Below are 18646 nucleotides of genomic sequence, written 5' to 3' on the forward strand. Positions count from 1 at the left end.
GAATAACCTGAATTCTTACCCTGCGCTGAGCTCCATAACCCTGGGTAGAAGGTGTGACTTCTTCCCCATGAAGCTTAACACCACCAAATGTCACAGGTGTCAGTAACATTGGTGCCTGGGGGCTGGAAGTAGGCACGAGGCCTTGCAGGCCTTTCCTGATACTGTGAAGGGGTGAAATACAATTTATTGGGCATGTGAAGTGTTTTGCTTTAACACCTCGAGCCAGGGGGAATAACCTGAAATCTTACCCTGCGCTGAGCTCCATAACCCTGGGTAGAAGGTGTGACTTCTTCCCCATGAAGCTTAACACCACCAAATGTCACAGGTGTCAGTAACATTGGTGCCTGGAGAATGGATGTAGGCCCAAGGCCTTACAGGCCTTTCCTGATACTGTGAAGGGTTGAAATAGACTTTATTGGGCATGAGAAGTGTTTTGCTTCAACACATCCAGCTAGGGGTGAAAAGCTGAAATCTTACCCTGCGCTGAGCTCCATAACCCTGTGTAGAAGGTGTGACTTCATCCCCTTGAAGCTGAACACCTCCAAATGTCACAAGTATCACAAACACAGGTGCCTGGACGCTGGAAGTAGGCCCAAGGCCTTGCAGGCCTTTCCTGATACTGTGAAGGGTTGAAATAGACTTTATTGGGCATGAGAAGTGTTTTGCTTCAACACATCCAGCTAGGGGTGAAAAGCTGAAATCTTACCCTGCGCTGAGCTCCATAACCCTGGGTAGAAGGTGTGACTTCTTCCCCTTGAAGCTTAACACCTCCAAATGTCCCAGGTATCAGTAACATTGGTGCCTGGAGGCTGGAAGTAGGCCCAAGGCCTTGCAGGCCTTTCCTGATACTGTGAAGGGGTGAAATAGACTTTATTGGGCATGTGAAGTGTTTTGCTTTAACACCTCAAGCCAGGGGGGATAACCTGAAATCTTACCCTGCGCTGAGCTCCATAACCCTGGGTAGAAGGTGCGACTTCATCCCCTTGAAGCTTAACACCACCACATGTCACAGGTATCAGTAACATTGGTGCCTGGAGGCTGGAAGTAGGCACAAGGCCTTGCAGGCCTTTCCTGATACTGTGAAGGGGTGAAACAGATTTTATTGGGCATGTGAAGTGTTTTAATTTAACACCTCCAGCCAGGGGGATAACCCAAATTCTTACCCTGCGCTGAGCTCCATAACCCTGGGTAGAAGGTGTGACTTCATCCCCTTGAAGCTTAACACCACCACATGTCACAGGTATCAGTAACATTGGTGCCTGGAGGCTGGAAGTAGGCACACTGCCTTGCCTGCCTTTCCTGATACTGTGAAGGGGTGAAATAGACTTTAATGGGCATGCAAAGTGTTTTGCTTTAACACCTCCAGCCAGGGGGATAACCTGAATTCTTACCCTGCGCTGAGCTCCATAACCCTGGGTAGAAGGTGTGACTTCTTCCCCTTGAAGCTTAACACCACCAAATGTCACAGGTATCAGTAACATTGGTGCCTGGAGGCTGGAAGTAGGCACAAGGCCTTGCAGGCCTTTCCTGATACTGTGAAGGCGTGAAATAGACTTTATTGGGCATGTGGAGTGTTTGGCTTTAACACCTCAAGCCAGGGGGATAACCTGAAATCTTACCCTGCGCTGAGCTCCATAACCCTGGGTAAAAGGTGTGACTTCATCCCCTTGAAGCTTAACACCACCACATGTCACAGGTAACAGTAACATTGGTGCCTGGAGGCTGGAAGTAGGCACAAGGCCTTGCAGGCCTTTCCTGATACTGTGAAGGGGTGAAATAGACTTTAATGGGCATGTGAAGTGTTTTGCTTTAACACCTCCAGCCAGGGGGATAACCTGAATTCTTACCCTGCACTGAGCTCCATAACCCTGGGTAGAAGGCGTGACTTCTTCCCCTTGAAGCTTAACACCACCAAATGTCACAGGTATCAGTAACTTTGGTGCCTGGAGGCTGGAAGTAGGCCCAAGGCCTTGCAGGCCTTTCCTGATACTGTGAAGGGGTGAAATAGACTTTATTTGGCATGTGGAGTGTTTTGCTTTAACACCTCAAGCCAGGGCGATAACCTGAAATCTTACCCTGCGCTGAGCTCCATAACCCTGGGTAAAAGGTGTGACTTCATCCCCTTGAAGCTTACACCACCACATGTCACAGGTATCAGTAACATTGGTGCCTGGAGGCTGAAAGTAGGCACAAGGCCTTGCAGGCCTTTCCTGATACTGTGAAGGGGTGAACTAGACTTTATTGGCATGTGAAGTGTTTTGCTTTAACACCTCAAGCCAGGGCGATAACCTGAAATCTTACTCTGCGCTGAGCTCCATAACCCTGGGTAAAAGGTGTGACTTCATCCCCTTGAAGCTTAACACCTCCAAATGTCACAGGTATCAGTATAATTGGTGCCAGGAGGCTGGAAGTAGGCCCAAGGCCTTGCAGGCCTTTCCTGATACTGTGAAGGGGTGAACTAGACTTTATTGGGCATGTGAAGTGTTTTCCTTTAACACCTCCAGCCAGGGGGATGACCTAAATTCTTACCCTGCGCGGAGCTCCATAACCCTGGGTAGAAGGTGCAACTTCATCCCCTTGAAGCTTAACACCTCCAAATGTCACAGGTATCAGTATAATTGGTGCCAGGAGGCTGGAAGTAGGCCCAAGGCCTTGCAGGCCTTTCCTGATACTGTGGAGGGGTGAAATAGACTTTATTGGGCATGAGAAGTGTTTTGCTTTAACACCTCCAGTCAGGGGTGAAGCCTGGAATCTTACCCTGCGCTGAGTTCCATAACCCTGGGTAGAAGGTGCAACTTCATCCCCTTGAAGTTGAACACCTACAAATGTCACAAGTTTCAGTGAAATTGGTGCCTAGAGGCTGGAAGAAGGCACAAGGCCTTTCCTGATACTGTGAAGGGGTGAAATAGACTTTATAGGGCATGTGAAGTGTTTTGCTTTAACACCTCAAGCCAGGGGGATAACCTGAATTCTTACCCTGCGCTGAGCTCCATAACCCTGGGTAGAAGGTGTGACTTCATCCCCTTGAAGCTTAACACCACCACATGTCACAGGTATCAGTAACATTGGTGCCTGGAGGCTGGAAGTAGGCACACGGCCTTGCCTGCCTTTCCTGATACTGTGAAGGGGTGAAATAGACTTTAATGGGCATGCAAAGTGTTTTGCTTTAACACCTCCAGCCAGGGGGATAACCTGAATTCTTACCCTGCGCTGAGCTCCATAACCCTGGGTAGAAGGTTTGACTTCTTCCCCTTGAAGCTTAACACCACCAAATGTCACAGGTATCAGTAACATTGGTGCCTGGAGGCTGGAAGTAGGCACAAGGCCTTGCAGGCCTTTCCTGATACTGTGAAGGCGTGAAATAGACTTTATTGGGCATATGGAGTGTTTGGCTTTAACACCTCAAGCCAGGGGGATAACCTGAAATCTTACCCTGCGCTGAGCTCCATAACCCTGGGTAAAAGGTGTGACTTCATCCCCTTGAAGCTTAACACCACCACATGTCACAGGTAACAGTAACATTGGTGCCTGGAGGCTGGAAGTAGGCACAAGGCCTTGCAGGCCTTTCCTGATACTGTGAAGGGGTGAAATAGACTTTAATGGGCATGTGAAGTGTTTTGCTTTAACACCTCCAGCCAGGGGGATAACCTGAATTCTTACCCTGCACTGAGCTCCATAACCCTGGGTAGAAGGCGTGACTTCTTCCCCTTGAAGCTTAACACCACCAAATGTCACAGGTATCAGTAACTTTGGTGCCTGGAGGCTGGAAGTAGGCCCAAGGCCTTGCAGGCCTTTCCTGATACTGTGAAGGGGTGAAATAGACTTTATTTGGCATGTGGAGTGTTTTGCTTTAACACCTCAAGCCAGGGCGATAACCTGAAATCTTACCCTGCGCTGAGCTCCATAACCCTGGGTAAAAGGTGTGACTTCATCCCCTTGAAGCTTAACACCACCAAATATCACAGGTATCAGTAACATTGGTGCCTGGAGGCTGGAAGTAGGCACAAGGCCTTGCAGGCCTTTCCTGATACTGTGAAGGGGTGAAACAGACTTTATTGGGCATGTGAAGTGTTTTGCTTTAACACCTCCAGCCAGGGGGATAACCCAAATTCTTACCCTGCACTGAGCTCCATAACCCTGGGTAGAAGGTGTGACTTCATCCCATTGAAGCTTAACACCACCACATGTCACAGGTATCAGTAACATTGGTGCCTGGAGGCTGGAAGTAGGCACAAGGCCTTGCAGGCCTTTCATGATACTGTGAAGGGGTGAAACAGACTTTATTGGGCATGTGAAGTGTTTTAATTTTACACCTCCAGCCAGGGGGATAACCCAAATTCTTACCCTGCGCTGAGCTCCATAACCCTGGGTAGAAGATTTGACTTCTTCCCATTGAAGCTTAACACCACCAAATGTCACAGGTATCAGTAACATTGGTGCCTGGAGGCTGGAAGTAGGCACAAGGCCTTGCAGGCCTTTCCTGATACTGGGAAAGGGTTAAATACACTGTACTGGGCATGTGAGGTGTTTTGCTTAAACACCTCCAGCCAGGGGGATAACCTGAAATCTTACCCTGCGCGGAGCTCCATAACCCTGGGTAGAAGGTGCGACTTCATCCCCTTGGAGCTTAACACCACCAAAGGTCACAGGTATCAGTAACATTGGTGCCTGGAGGCTGGAAGTAGGCCCAAGGCCTTGCAGGCCTTTCCTGATACTGTGAAGGGGTGAAATAGAGTTTAATGGGCATGTGAAGTGTTTTGCTTTAACACCTCCAGCCAGGGGGATAACCTGAATTCTTACCCTGCGCTGAGCTCCATAACCCTGGGTAGAAAGTGTGACTTCATCCCCTTGAAGCTTAACACTACCAAATGTCACAGGTATCAGTAACATTGGTGCCTGGAGGCTGGAAGTAGGCCCAAGGCCTTGCAGGCCTTTCCTGATACTGTGAATGGGTGAAATACACATTGTTGTGTATGGTAACTGTTCTATTTTCACGCCTTAAGCCTGGGGTGAAGCCTGAAATCTTACCCTGCGCGGAGCTCCATAACCCTGGGTAGAAGGTGCGACTTCATCCCCTTGAAGCTTAACACCACCAAATGTCACAGGTATCAGTAACATTGGTGCCTGGAGGCTGGAAGTAGGCACAAGGCCTTGCAGGCCTTTCCTGATACTGGGAAAGGGTGAAATACACTGTACTGGGCGTGTGAGGTGTTTTGCTTAAACACCTCCAGCCAGGTGGATTACCTAAAATCTTACCCTGCTCTGAGCTCCATAACCCTGGATAGAAAGTGTGACTTCGTCCCCTTGAAGCTTAACACCACCAAATGTCACAGGTATCAGTAAAATTGGTGCCTGGAGGCTGGAAGTAGGCCCAAGGCCTTGCAGGCCTTTCCTGATACCGTGAAGGTGTGAAATAGACTTTCTTGGGCATGTGGAGTGTTTGGCTTTAACACCTCAATCCAGGGGGATAACCTGAAATCTTACCCTGCGCTGAGCTCCATGACCCTGGGTAAAAGGTGTGACTACATCCCCTTGAAGCTTAACACCACCACATGTCACAGGTATCAGTAACATTGGTGCGTGGAGGCTGGAAGTAGGCCCAATGCCTTGCAGGCCTTTCCTGATACTGTGAAGAGGTGAAATAGACTTTATTGGGCATGTGGAGTGTTTGGCTTTAACACCTCAAGCCAGGGGGATAACCTGAAATCTTACCCTGCGCTGAGCTCCATAACCCTGGGTAGAAGGTGTGACTTAATCCCCTTGAAGCTTAACCCCACCACATGTCACAGGTAACAGTAACATTGGTGCCTGGAGGCTGGAAGTAGGCACAAGGCCTTGCAGGCCTTTCCTGATACTGTGAAGGGGTGAAATAGACTTCAATGGGCGTGCAAAGTGTTTTCCTTTAACACCTCCAGCCAGGGGGATAACCTGAAATCTTACCCTGCGCTGAGCTCCATAACCCTGGGTAGAAGATGTGACTTCATCCCCTTGAAGCTGAGCACCTCCAAATGTCACAAGTATCACAAAAACAGGTGCCTGGGGGCTGGAAGGAGGCCCAAGGCCTTGCAGCCCTTTCCTGATACTGTGAAGGGGTGAAATAGACTTTATTGGGCATGTGAAGTGTTTTGCTTTAACAACTCCAGCCAGGGGGATAACCTAAAATCTTACCCTGCGCTGAGCTCCATAACCCTGGGTATAAAGTGTGACTTCATCCCCTTGAAGCTTAAGACCACCAAATGTCACAGGTATCAGTCACATTGGTGCCTGGAGGCTGGAAGTAGGCACAAGGCCTTGCAGGACTATCCTGATACTGGGAAAGCGTGAAATACACTGTACTGGGCATGTGAGGTGTTTTGCTTAAACACCTCCAGCCAGGGGGATAACCTAAAATCTTACCCTGTGCTGAGCTCCATAACCCTAGGTAGAAAGTGTGACTTCATCCCCTTGAAGCTTAACACTACCAAATGTCACAGGTATCAGTAACATTGGTGCCTGGAAGTAGGCCCAAGGCCTTGCAGGCCTTTCCTGATACTGTGAATGGGTGAAATACACATTGTTGTGTATGGTAACTGTTCTATTTTCACGCCTTAAGCCTGGGGTGAAGCCTGAAATCTTACCCTGCGCGGAGCTCCATAACCCTGGGTAGAAGGTGCGACTTCATCCCCTTGAAGCTTAACACCACCAAATGTCACAGGTATCAGTAACATTGGTGCCTGGAGGCTGGAAGTAGGCACAAGGCCTTGCAGGCCTTTACTGATACTGGGAAAGGGTGAAATACACTGTACTGGGCATGTGAGGTGTTTTGCTTAAACACCTCCAGCCAGGGGGATAACCTGAATTCTTACCCTGCACTGAGCTCCATAACCCTGGGTAGAAGGTGTGACTTCTTCCCCTTGAAGCTTAACACCACCACATGTCACAGGTATCAGTAACATTGGTGCCTGGGGGCTGGAAGTAGGCCCAAGGCCTTGCAGGCCTTTCCTGATACTGTGAAAGGGGTGAAATAGACTTTATTGGGCATGTGAAGTGTTTTGCTTTAGCAACTCAAGCCCGGGCGATAACCTGAAATCTTACCCTGCGCTGAGCTCCATAACCCTGGGTAGAAGGTGTGACTTCTTCCCCTTGAAGCTTAACACCACCAAATGTCACAGGTATCAGTAACATTGGTGCCTGGGGGCTGGAAGTTGGCCCAAGGCCTTGCAGGCCTTTCCTGATACTGTGAAGGACTGAAATACAACGTATTGGGCATGTGAAGTGTTTTGCTTTAACACCTCCAGCCAGAGGGATGACCTGAAATCGTACCCTGCACTGAGCTCCATAACCCTGGGTAGAAGGTGTGACTTCTTCCCCTTGAAGCTTAACACCACCAAATGTCACAGGTATCAGTAACATTGGTGCCTGGAGGCTGGAAGTAGGCACAAGGCCTTGCAGGCCTTTCCTGATACTGGGAAAGGGTGAAATACACTGTACTGGGCATGTGAGGTGTTTTGCTTAAACACCTCCAGCCAGGGGGATAACCAAAAAATCTTACCCTGCGCTGAGCTCCATAACCCTGGGTATAAAGTGTGACTTCATCCCCTTGAAGCTTAACACCACCAAATGTCACAGGTATCAGTAAAATTGGTGCCTGGAGGCTGGAAGTAGGCCCACGGCCTTGCAGGCCTTTCCTGATACAGTAAAGGGGTGAAATAGACTTTATTGGGCATGTGGAGTGTTTTGCTTTAACACCTCCAGCCAGGGGGATAACCTGAAATCTTAGCCTGCGCAGAGCTCCATAACCCTGGGTAGAAGGTGCGACTTCATCCCCTTGAAGCTTTACACCACCAAATGTCACAGGCATCAGTAACATTGGTGCCTGGGGGCTGGAAGTAGGCACAAGGCCTTGCAGGCCTTTCCTGATACTGTTAAGGGGTGAAATAGAGTTTAATGGGCATGTGAAGTGTTTTGCTTTAACACCTCCAGCCAGGGGGATAACCTGAATTCTTACCCTGCGCTGAGCTCCATGACCCTGGGTAGAAAGTGTGACTTCATCCCCTTGAAGCTTAACACCACCAAATGTCACAGGTATCAGTTACATTGGTGCCTGGAGGCTGGAAGTATGCCCAAGGCCTTGCAGGCCTTTCCTAATACTGTGAAGGGGTGAAATAGACTTTATTGGGCATGTGAAGTGTTTTGCTTTAACACCTCAAGCCAGGGGGATAACCTGAAATCTTACCCTGCGCTGAGCTCCATAACCCTGGGTAAAAGGTGTGACGTCATCCCCTTGAAGCTTAACAACACCAAATGTCACAGGTATCAGTAAAATTGGTGCCTGGAGGCTGGATGTAGGCCCAAGGCCTTGCAGGCCTTTCCTGATACTGTGAATGGGTGAAATACACATTGCTGTGTATGGTAATTGTTCTATTTTCACGCCTCCAGCCTGGGGTGAAGCCTGAAATCTTACCCTGCGAGGAGCTCCATAACCCTGGGTAGAAGGTGTGACTTCATCCCCTTGAAGCTTAACACCACCAAATGTCACAGGTATCAGTACATTGGTGCCTGGGGGCTGGAAGTAGGCCCAAGGCCTTGCAGGCCTTTCCTGATACTGTGAAGGGGTGAAATAGACTTTATTGGGCATGTGAAGTGTTTTGCTTTAACACCTCAAGCCAGGGCGATAACCTGAAATCTTACCCTGCGCTGAGCTCCATAACCCTGGGTAGAAGGTGTGACTTCACCCCCTTGAAGTTGAACAACACCAAATGTCACAGGTATCAGTATAATTGGTGCCTGGAGGCTGGAAGTAGGCCCAAGGCATTGCAGGTCCTTCCTGATACTGTGATGGGGTGAAATAGACTTTATTGGGCATGTGAAGTATTTTTCTTTAACACCTCCAGCCAGGGGGATAACCCGAATTCTTACCCTGCACTGAGCTCCATAACCCTGGGTAGAAGGTGTGACTTCATCCCCTTGAAGCTTAACACCACCAAATGTCACAGGTATCAGTATCATTGGTGCCTGGAGGCTGGAAGTAGGCACAAGACCTTGCAGGCCTTTCCTGATACTGTGAAGGGGTGAAATAGACTTTACTTGGCATGTGTAGTGTTTTGCTTCATCACTTCCAGCTAAGGGTGAAAAGCTGATATCTTACCCTGCGCTGAGCTCCATAACCCTGGGTAGAAGGTGTGACTTCATCCCCTTGAAGTTGAACAACACCAAATGTCACAGGTATCAGTACAATTGGTGCCTGGAGAATAGATGTAGGCCCAAGGCCTTGCAGGCCTTTCCTGATACTGTGAAGGGGTGAAATAGACTTTACTTGGCATGTGTAGTGTTTTGCTTTAACACCTCGAGCAAGGGGGATAACCTGAAATCTTACCCTGCACTGAGCTCCTTAACCCCGGGTAAAAGGTGTGCCTTCATCCCCTTGAAGCTCAACACCTCCAAATGTCACAGGTATCAGTAAAATTTGTGCCTGGAGGCTGGAAGTAGGCCCAAGGCCTTGCAGGCCTTTCCTGATACTGTGAAAGGGGTGAAATAGACTTTATTTGGCATGTGAAGTGTTTGGCTTTAACACCTCAGGCCAGGGGGATAAACTGAAATCTTACCCTGCACTGAGCTCCATAACCCTGGGTAGAAGGTGTGACTTCATCCCCTTTGAAGCTGAGCACCTCCAAATGTCACAAGTATCACAAAAACAGGTGCCTGGGGGCTGGAAGTAGGCCCAAGGCCTTGCAGGCCTTTCCTGATACTGTGAAGGGGTGAAATAGACTTTATTGGGCATGTGAAGTGTTTTGCTTTAACACCTCAAGCCAGGGGGATAACCTGAATTCTTACCCTGCGCTGAGCTCCATAACCCTGGGTAGAAGGTGTGACTTCATCCCCTTGAAGCTTAACACCACCACATGTCACAGGTATCAGTAACATTGGTGCCTGGAGGCTGGAAGTAGGCACACGGCATTGCAGGCCTTTCCTGATACTGTGAAGGGATGAAATAGACTTTAATGGGCATGCAAAGTGTTTTGCTTTAACACCTCCAGCCAGGGGGATAACCTGAATTCTTACCCTGCGCTGAGCTCCATAACCCTGGGTAGAAGGTGTGACTTCTTCCCCTTGAAGCTTAACACCACCAAATGTCACAGGTATCAGTAACATTGGTGCCTGGAGGCTGGAAGTAGGCACACGGCCTTGCAGGCCTTTCCTGATACTGTGAAGGCGTGAAATAGACTTTATTGGGCATGTGGAGTGTTTGGCTTTAACACCTCAAGCCAGGGGGATAACCTGAAATCTTACCCTGCGCTGAGCTCCATAACCCTGGGTAAAAGGTGTGAATTCATCCCCTTGAAGCTTAACACCACCACATGTCACAGGTAACAGTAACATTGGTGCCTGGAGGCTGGAAGTAGGCACAAGGCCTTGCAGGCCTTTCCTGATACTGTGAAGGGGTGAAAAAGACTTTAATGGGCATGTGAAGTGTTTTGCTTTAACACCTCCAGCCAGGGGGATAACCTGAATTCTTACCCTGCACTGAGCTCCATAACCCTGGGTAGAAGGTGTGACTTCATACCCTTGAAGCTTAACACCTCCAAATGTCACCGGTATCAGTACAATTGGTGCCTGGAGGCTGTAAGTAGGCCCAAGGCCTTGCAGGCCTTTCCTGATACTGAGAAAGGGGTGAAATAGACTTTATTGGGCATGTGAAGTGTTTTGCTTTAACACCTCAAGCCAGGGCGCATACCTGAATTCTTACCCTGCGCTGAGCTCCATAACCCTGGGTAAAAGGTGTGACTTCATCCCCTTGAAGCGTAACACCACCACATGTCACAGGTATCAGTAACATTGGTGCCTGGAGGCTGGAAGTAGGCACAAGGACTTGCAGGCCTTTCCTGATACTGTGAAGGGGTGAAATAGACTTTATTGGGCATGTGAAGTGTTTTGCTTTAACACCTCCAGCCAGGGTGATAACCTGAAATCTTACCCTGCGCTGACCTCAATAACCCTGGGTAGAAGGTACAACTTCGTCCCCTTGAACTTTAACACCGCCAAATGTCACAAGTTTCATTAAAACTGCTGCCTGGAGGCTGGAGGTAGGCCAGAGGCCTTGCGGACCTTTCCCTGTAACTGTAAAGGAGGGAAATACACTTTGTTGTGTATGTGATGTTTTGAGTTTTCACACATCTAGGCAGGGGTGATACCTGAAATCTTACCTCGTGCGGAGCTCCATAACCCTGGGTAGAAGGTGTGACTTCATCCCCTTGAAGCTGAACACCTCCAAATGTCACAAGTATCACAAAAACAGGTGCCTGGGGTCTGGAAGTAGGCCCAAGGCCTTGCAGGCCTTTCCTGATACTGTGAATGGGTGAAATAGACTTTATTGGGCATGTGAAGTGTTTTGCTTTAACACCTCCAGCCAGGGGGATAACCCGAATTCTTACCCTGCACTGAGCTCCATAACCCTGGGTAGAAGGTGTGACTTCATCCCCTTGAAGCTTAACACCACCACATGTCACAGGTATCAGTAACATTGGTGCCTGGAGGCTGGAAGTAGGCACAAGGCCTTGCAGGCCTTTCCTGATACTGTGAAGGGGTGAAACAGACTTTATTGGGCATGTGAAGTGTTTTAATTTAACACCTCCAGCCAGGGGGATAACCCAAATTCTTACCCTGCGCTGAGCTCCATAACCCTGGGTAGAAGATGTGACTTCTTCCCCTTGAAGCTTAACACCACCAAATGTCACAGGTATCAGTAACATTGGTGCCTGGAGGCTGGAAGTAGGCACAAGGCCTTGCAGGCCTTCCCTGATACTGTGGAGGGGTGAAATAGACTTTATTTGGCATGTGAAGTGTTTTCCTTTAACACCTCCAGCCAGGGGGATGACCTAAATTCTTACCCTGCGCGGAGCTCCATAACCCTGGGTAGAAGGTGTGACTTCATCCCCTTGAAGCTTAACACCACCACATGTCACAGGTATCAGTAACATTGGTGCCTGGAGGCTGGAAGTAGGCCCAAGGCCTTGCAGGCCTTTCCTGATACTGTGAAGGGGTGAAACAGACTTTATTGGGCATGTGAAGTGTTTTAATTTAACACCTCCAGCCAGGGGGATAACCCAAATTCTTACCCTGCGCTGAGCTCCATAACCCTGGGTAGAAGATATGACTTCTTCCCCTTGAAGCTTAACACCTCCAAATGTCACAGGTATCGGTATAATTGGTGGCAGGAGGCTGGAAGTAGGCACACGGCCTTGCAGGCCTTTCCTGATACTGTGAAGGGGTGAAATAGACTTTAATGGGCATGCAAAGTGTTTTGCTTTAACACCTCCAGCCAGGGGGATGACCTGAATTCTTACCCTGCGCTGAGCTCCATAACCCTGGGTAGAAGGTGTGACTTCCTCCCCTTGAAGCTTAACACCACCAAATGTCACAGGTATCAGTAACATTGGTGCCTGGAGGCTGGAAGTAGGCACAAGGCCTTGCAGGCCTTCCCTGATACTGTGGAGGGGTGAAATAGACTTTATTTGGCATGTGAAGTGTTTTCCTTTAACACCTCCAGCCAGGGGGATGACCTAAATTCTTACCCTGCGCGGAGCTCCATAACCCTGGGTAGAAGGTGTGACTTCATCCCCTTGAAGCTTAACACCACCACATGTCACAGGTATCAGTAACATTGGTGCCTGGAGGCTGGAAGTAGGTACAAGGCCTTGCAGGCCTTTCCTGATACTGTGAAGGTGTGAAATAGACTTTAGTGGGCTTGTGGAGTGTTTGGCTTTAACACCTCAAGCCAGGGGGATAACCTGAATTCTTACCCTGCGCTGAGCTCCATAACCCTGGGTAGAAGGTGTGACTTCATCCCCTTGAAGCTTAACACCACCACATGTCACAGGTATCAGTAACATTGGTGCCTGGAGGCTGGAAGTAGGCACACGGCCTTGCAGGCCTTTCCTGATACTGTGAAGGGGTGAAATAGACTTTAATGGGCATGCAAAGTGTTTTGCTTTAACACCTCCAGCCAGGGGGATGACCTGAATTCTTACCCTGCGCTGAGCTCCATAACCCTGGGTAGAAGGTGTGACTTCCTCCCCTTGAAGCTTAACACCACCAAATGTCACAGGTATCAGTAACATTGGTGCCTGGAGGCTGGAAGTAGGTACAAGGCCTTGCAGGCCTTTCCTGATACTGTGAAGGTGTGAAATAGACTTTAGTGGGCTTGTGGAGTGTTTGGCTTTAACACCTCAAGCCAGGGGGATAACCTGAAATCTTACCCTGCGCTGAGCTCCATAACCCTGGGTAAAAGGTGTGACTTCATCCCCTTGAAGCTTAACACCACCACATGTCACAGGTAACAGTAACATTGGTGCCTGGAGGCTGGAAGTAGGCACAAGGCCTTGCAGGCCTTTCCTGATACTGTGAAGGGGTGAAATAGACTTTAATGGGCATGTGAAGTGTTTTGCTTTAACACCTCCAGCCAGGGGGATAACCTGAATTCTTACCCTGCACTGAGCTCCATAACCCTGGGTAGAAGGCGTGACTTCTTCCCCTTGAAGCTTAACACCACCAAATGTCACAGGTATCAGTAACTTTGGTGCCTGGAGGCTGGAAGTAGGCCCAAGGCCTTGCAGGCCTTTCCTGATACTGTGAAGGGGTGAAATAGACTTTATTTGGCATGTGGAGTGTTTTGCTTTAACACCTCAAGCCAGGGCGATAACCTGAAATCTTACCCTGCGCTGAGTTCCAGAACCCTGGGTAGAAGGTGCAACTTCATCCCCTTGAAGTTGAACACCTACAAATGTCACAAGTGTCAGTGAAATTGGTGCCTAGAGGCTGGAAGAAGGCACAAGGCCTTTCCTGATACTGTGAAGGGGTGAAATAGACTTTATAGGGCATGTGAAGTGTTTTGCTTTAACACCTCAAGCCAGGGGGATAACCTGAATTCTTACCCTGCGCTGAGCTCCATAACCCTGGGTAGAAGGTGTGACTTCATCCCCTTGAAGCTTAACACCACCACATGTCACAGGTATCAGTAACATTGGTGCCTGGAGGCTGGAAGTAGGCACACGGCCTTGCAGGCCTTTCCTGATACTGTGAAGGGGTGAAATAGACTTTAATGGGCATGCAAAGTGTTTTGCTTTAACACCTCCATCCAGGGGGATAACCTGAATTCTTACCCTGCGCTGAGCTCCATAACCCTGGGTAGAAGGTGTGACTTCCTCCCCTTGAAGCTTAACACCACCAAATGTCACAGGTATCAGTAACATTGGTGCCTGGAGGCTGGAAGTAGGTACAAGGCCTTGCAGGCCTTTCCTGATACTGTGATGGCGTGAAATAGACTTTATTGGGCATGTGGAGTGTTTGGCTTTAACACCTCAAGCCAGGGGGATAACCTGAAATCTTACCCTGCGCTGAGCTCCATAACCCTGGGTAAAAGGTGTGACTTTATCCCCTTGAAGCTTAACACCACCACATGTCACAGGTAACAGTAACATTGGTGCCTGGAGGCTGGAAGTAGGCACAAGGCCTTGCAGGCCTTTCCTGATACTGTGAAGGGGTGAAATAGACTTTAATGGGCATGTGAAGTGTTTTGCTTTAACACCTCCAGCCAGGGGGATAACCTGAATTCTTACCCTGCACTGAGCTCCATAACCCTGGGTAGAAGGCGTGACTTCTTCCCCTTGAAGCTTAACACCACCAAATGTCACAGGTATCAGTAACTTTGGTGCCTGGAGGCTGGAAGTAGGCCCAAGGCCTTGCAGGCCTTTCCTGATACTGTGAAGGGGTGAAATAGACTTTATTTGGCATGTGGAGTGTTTTGCTTTAACACCTCAAGCCAGGGCGATAACCTGAAATCTTACCCTGCGCTGAGCTCCATAACCCTGGGTAAGAGGTGTGACTTCATCCCCTTGAAGCTTAACACCACCATATGTCACAGGTATCAGTAACATTGGTGCCTGGAGGCTGGAAGTAGGCACAAGGCCTTGCAGGCCTTCCCTGATACTGTGGAGGGGTGAAATAGACTTTATTTGGCATGTGAAGTGTTTTCCTTTAACACCTCCAGCCAGGGGGATGACCTAAATTCTTACCCTGCGCGGAGCTCCATAACCCTGGGTAGAAGGTGCGACTTCATCCCCTTGAAGCTTAACACCTCCAAATGTCACAGGTATCAGTATAATTGGTGCCAGGAGGCTGGAAGTAGGCCCAAGGCCTTGCAGGCCTTTCCTGATACTGTGGAGGGGTGAAATAGACTTTATTGGGCATGAGAAGTGTTTTGCTTTAACACCTCCAGTCAGGGGTGAAGCCTGGAATCTTACCCTGCGCTGAGTTCCATAACCCTGGGTAGAAGGTGCAACTTCATCCCCTTGAAGTTGAACACCTACAAATGTCACAAGTGTCAGTGAAATTGGTGCCAAGAGGCTGGAAGTAGGCACAAGGCCTTTCCTGATACTGTGAAGGGGTGGAATAGACTTTATTGGGCATGTGAAGTGTTTTGCTTTAACACCTCAAGCCAGGGTGAGAACCTGAAATCTTACCCTGCGCTGAGCTCCATAACCCTGGGTAAAAGGTGTGACTTCTTCCCCTTGAAGCTTAACACCACCAAATGTCACAGGTATCAGTAACATTGGTGCCTGGAGGCTGGAAGTAGGCACAAGGCCTTTCCTGATCCTGTGAAGGGGTGAAATAGACTTTATTGGGCATGTGAAGTGTTTTGCTTTAACACCTCAAGCCAGGGCGATAACCTGAATTCTTACCCTGCGCTGAGCTTCATAACCCTGGGTAGAAGATGTGACTTCTTCCCCTTGAAGCTTAACACCACCAAATGTCACAGGTATCAGTAACATTGGTGCCTGGAGGCTGGAAGTAGGCACAGAGCCTTTCCTGATACTGTGAAGGGGTGAAAAAGACTTTAATGGGCATGTGAAGTGTTTTGCTTTAACACCTCCAGCCAGGGGGATAACCTGAATTCTTACCCTGCACTGAGCTCCATAACCCTGGGTAGAAGGTGTGACTTCATACCCTTGAAGCCTAACACCTCCAAATGTCACCGGTATCAGTAACATTGGTGCCTGGAGGCTGGAAGTAGGCACAAGGCCTTGCAGGCCTTTCCTGATACTGTGAAGGGGTGAAATAGACTTTATTGGTCATGTGAAGTGTTTTGCTTTAACACCTCCAGCCAGGGTGATAACCTGAAATCTTACCCTGCGCTGAGCTCCATAACCCTGGGTAAAAGGTACAACTTCGTCCCCTTGAAGCGTAACACCACCACATGTCACAGGTATCAGTAACATTGGTGCCTGGAGGCTGGAAGCAGGCACAAGGCCTTGCAGGCCTTTCCTGATACTGTGAAGGGGTGAAATAGACTTTAATGGGCATGTGAAGTGTTTTGCTTTAACACCTCCAGCCAGGGGGGATAACCTGAAATCTTACCCTGCGCTGAGCTCCATAACCCTGGGTAGAAGATGTGACATCTTCCCCTTGAAGCTTAACACCACCACATGTCACAGGTATCAGTAACATCGGTGCCTGGAGGCTGGAAGTAGGCCCAATGCCTTGCAGGCCTTTCCTGATACTGTGAAGAGGTGAAATAGACTTTATTGGGCATGTGGAGTGTTTTGCTTTAACACCTCCAGCCAGGGGGATAACCTGAATTCTTACCCTGCGCTGAGCTCCATAACCCTGGGTAGAAGGTGTGACTTCTTCCCCTTGAAGCTTAACACCACCACATGTCACAGGTATCAGTAACATTGGTGCCTGGAGGCTGGAAGTAGGCCCAAGGCCTTGCAGGCCTTTCCTGATACTGTGAATGGGTGAAATACACATTGCTGTGTATGGTAATTGTTCTAATTTCACGCCTCCAGCCTGGGGTGAAGCCTGAAATCTTACCCTGCGAGGAGCTCCATAACCCTGGGTAGAAGGTGTGACTTCATCCCCTTGAAGCTTAACACCACCAAATGTCACAGGTATCAGTACATTGGTGCCTGGTGGCTGGAAGAAGGCCCAAGGCCTTGCAGGCCTTTCCTGATACTGTGAAGGGGTGAAATAGACTTTATTGGGCATGTGAAGTGTTTTGCTTTAACACCTCAAGCCAGGGGGATAACCTGAAATCTTACCCTGCGCTGAGCTCCATAACCCTGGGTAAAAGGTGTGACTTCATCCCCTTGAAGCTTAACACCACCACATGTCACAGGTGTCAGTAACATTGGTACCTGGAGGCTGGAAGTAGGCCCAAGGCCTTTCAGTCCTTTCCTGATACTGTGAAAGGGGTGAAATAGACTTTATTGGGCATGTGAAGTGTTTTGCTTTAACACCTCAAGCCAGGGCGATAACCTGAAATCTTACCCTGCGCTGAGCTCCATAACCCTGGGTAGAAGGTGTGACTTCATCCCCTTGAAGCTTAACACCTCCAAATGTCACAGGTATCAGTAACATTGGTGCCTGAAGGCTGGAAGTAGGCACAAGGCCTTGCAGGCCTTTCCTGATACTGTGAAAGGGGTGAAATAGACTTTATTGGGCATGTGAAGTGTTTTGCTTTAACACCTCAAGCCAGGGCGATAACCTGAAATCCTGCGCTGAGCTCCATAACCCTGGGTAAAAGGTGTGACTTCATCCCCTTGAAGCTTAACACCACCACATGTCACAGGTATCAGTAACATTGGTGCCTGGAGGCTGGAAGTATGCACAAGGCCTTGCAGGCCTTTCCTGATACTGTGAAAGGGGTAAAATAGACTTTATTGGGCATGTGAAGTGTTTTGCTTTAACACCTTAAGCCAGGGCGATAACCTGAAATCTTACCCTGCGCTAAGCTCCATAACCCTGGGTAGAAGGTGTGACTTCTTCCCCTTGAAGCTTAACACCACCGAATGTCACAGGTGTCAGTAACATTGGTGCCTGGGGGCTGGAAGTAGGCACAAGGCCTTGCAGGCCTTTCCTGATACTGTGAAAGGGGTGAACTAGACTTTATTGGGCATGTGAAGTGTTTTGCTTTAACACCTCAAGCCAGGGCGATAACCTGAAATCTTACCCTGAGCTGAGCTCCATAACCCTGGGTAAAAGGTGTGACTTCATCCCGTTGAAGCTTAACACCACCAAATGTCACAGGCATCAGTAACATTGGTGCCTGGAGGCTGGAAGTAGGCCCAAGGCCTTGCAGGCTTTTCCTGATACTGTGAAGGGGTGAAATAAACTTTATTGGGCATGTGGAGTGTTTTGCTGTAACACCTCCAGCCAGGGGGATAACCTGAATTCTTACCCAGCGCTGAGCTCCATAACCCTGGGTAGAAGGTGTGACATCTTCCCCTTGAAGCTTAACACCACCAAATGTCACAGGTGTCAGTAACATTGGTGCCTGGGGGGCTGCAAGTAGGCCCAAGGCCTTGCAGGCCTTTCCTGATACTGTGAAGGGGTGAAATACAATTTATTGGGCATGTGAAGTGTTTTGCTTTAACACCTCGAGCCAGGGGGAATAACCTGAAATCTTACCCTGCGCTGAGCTCCATAACCCTGGGTAGAAGGTGTGACTTCTTCCCCATGAAGCTTAACACCACCAAATGTCACAGGTGTCAGTAACATTGGTGCCTGGAAGTAGGCACGAGGCCTTGCAGCTCTTTCCTGATCCTGTGAAGGGGTGAAATACAATTTATTGGGCATGAGAAGTGTTTTGCTTTGACACCTCCAGCCAGGG

This window comes from Lissotriton helveticus, unplaced genomic scaffold (assembly GCF_964261635.1).
Source record: "Lissotriton helveticus unplaced genomic scaffold, aLisHel1.1 SCAFFOLD_559, whole genome shotgun sequence".
NCBI lineage: Eukaryota > Metazoa > Chordata > Amphibia > Caudata > Salamandridae > Lissotriton > Lissotriton helveticus.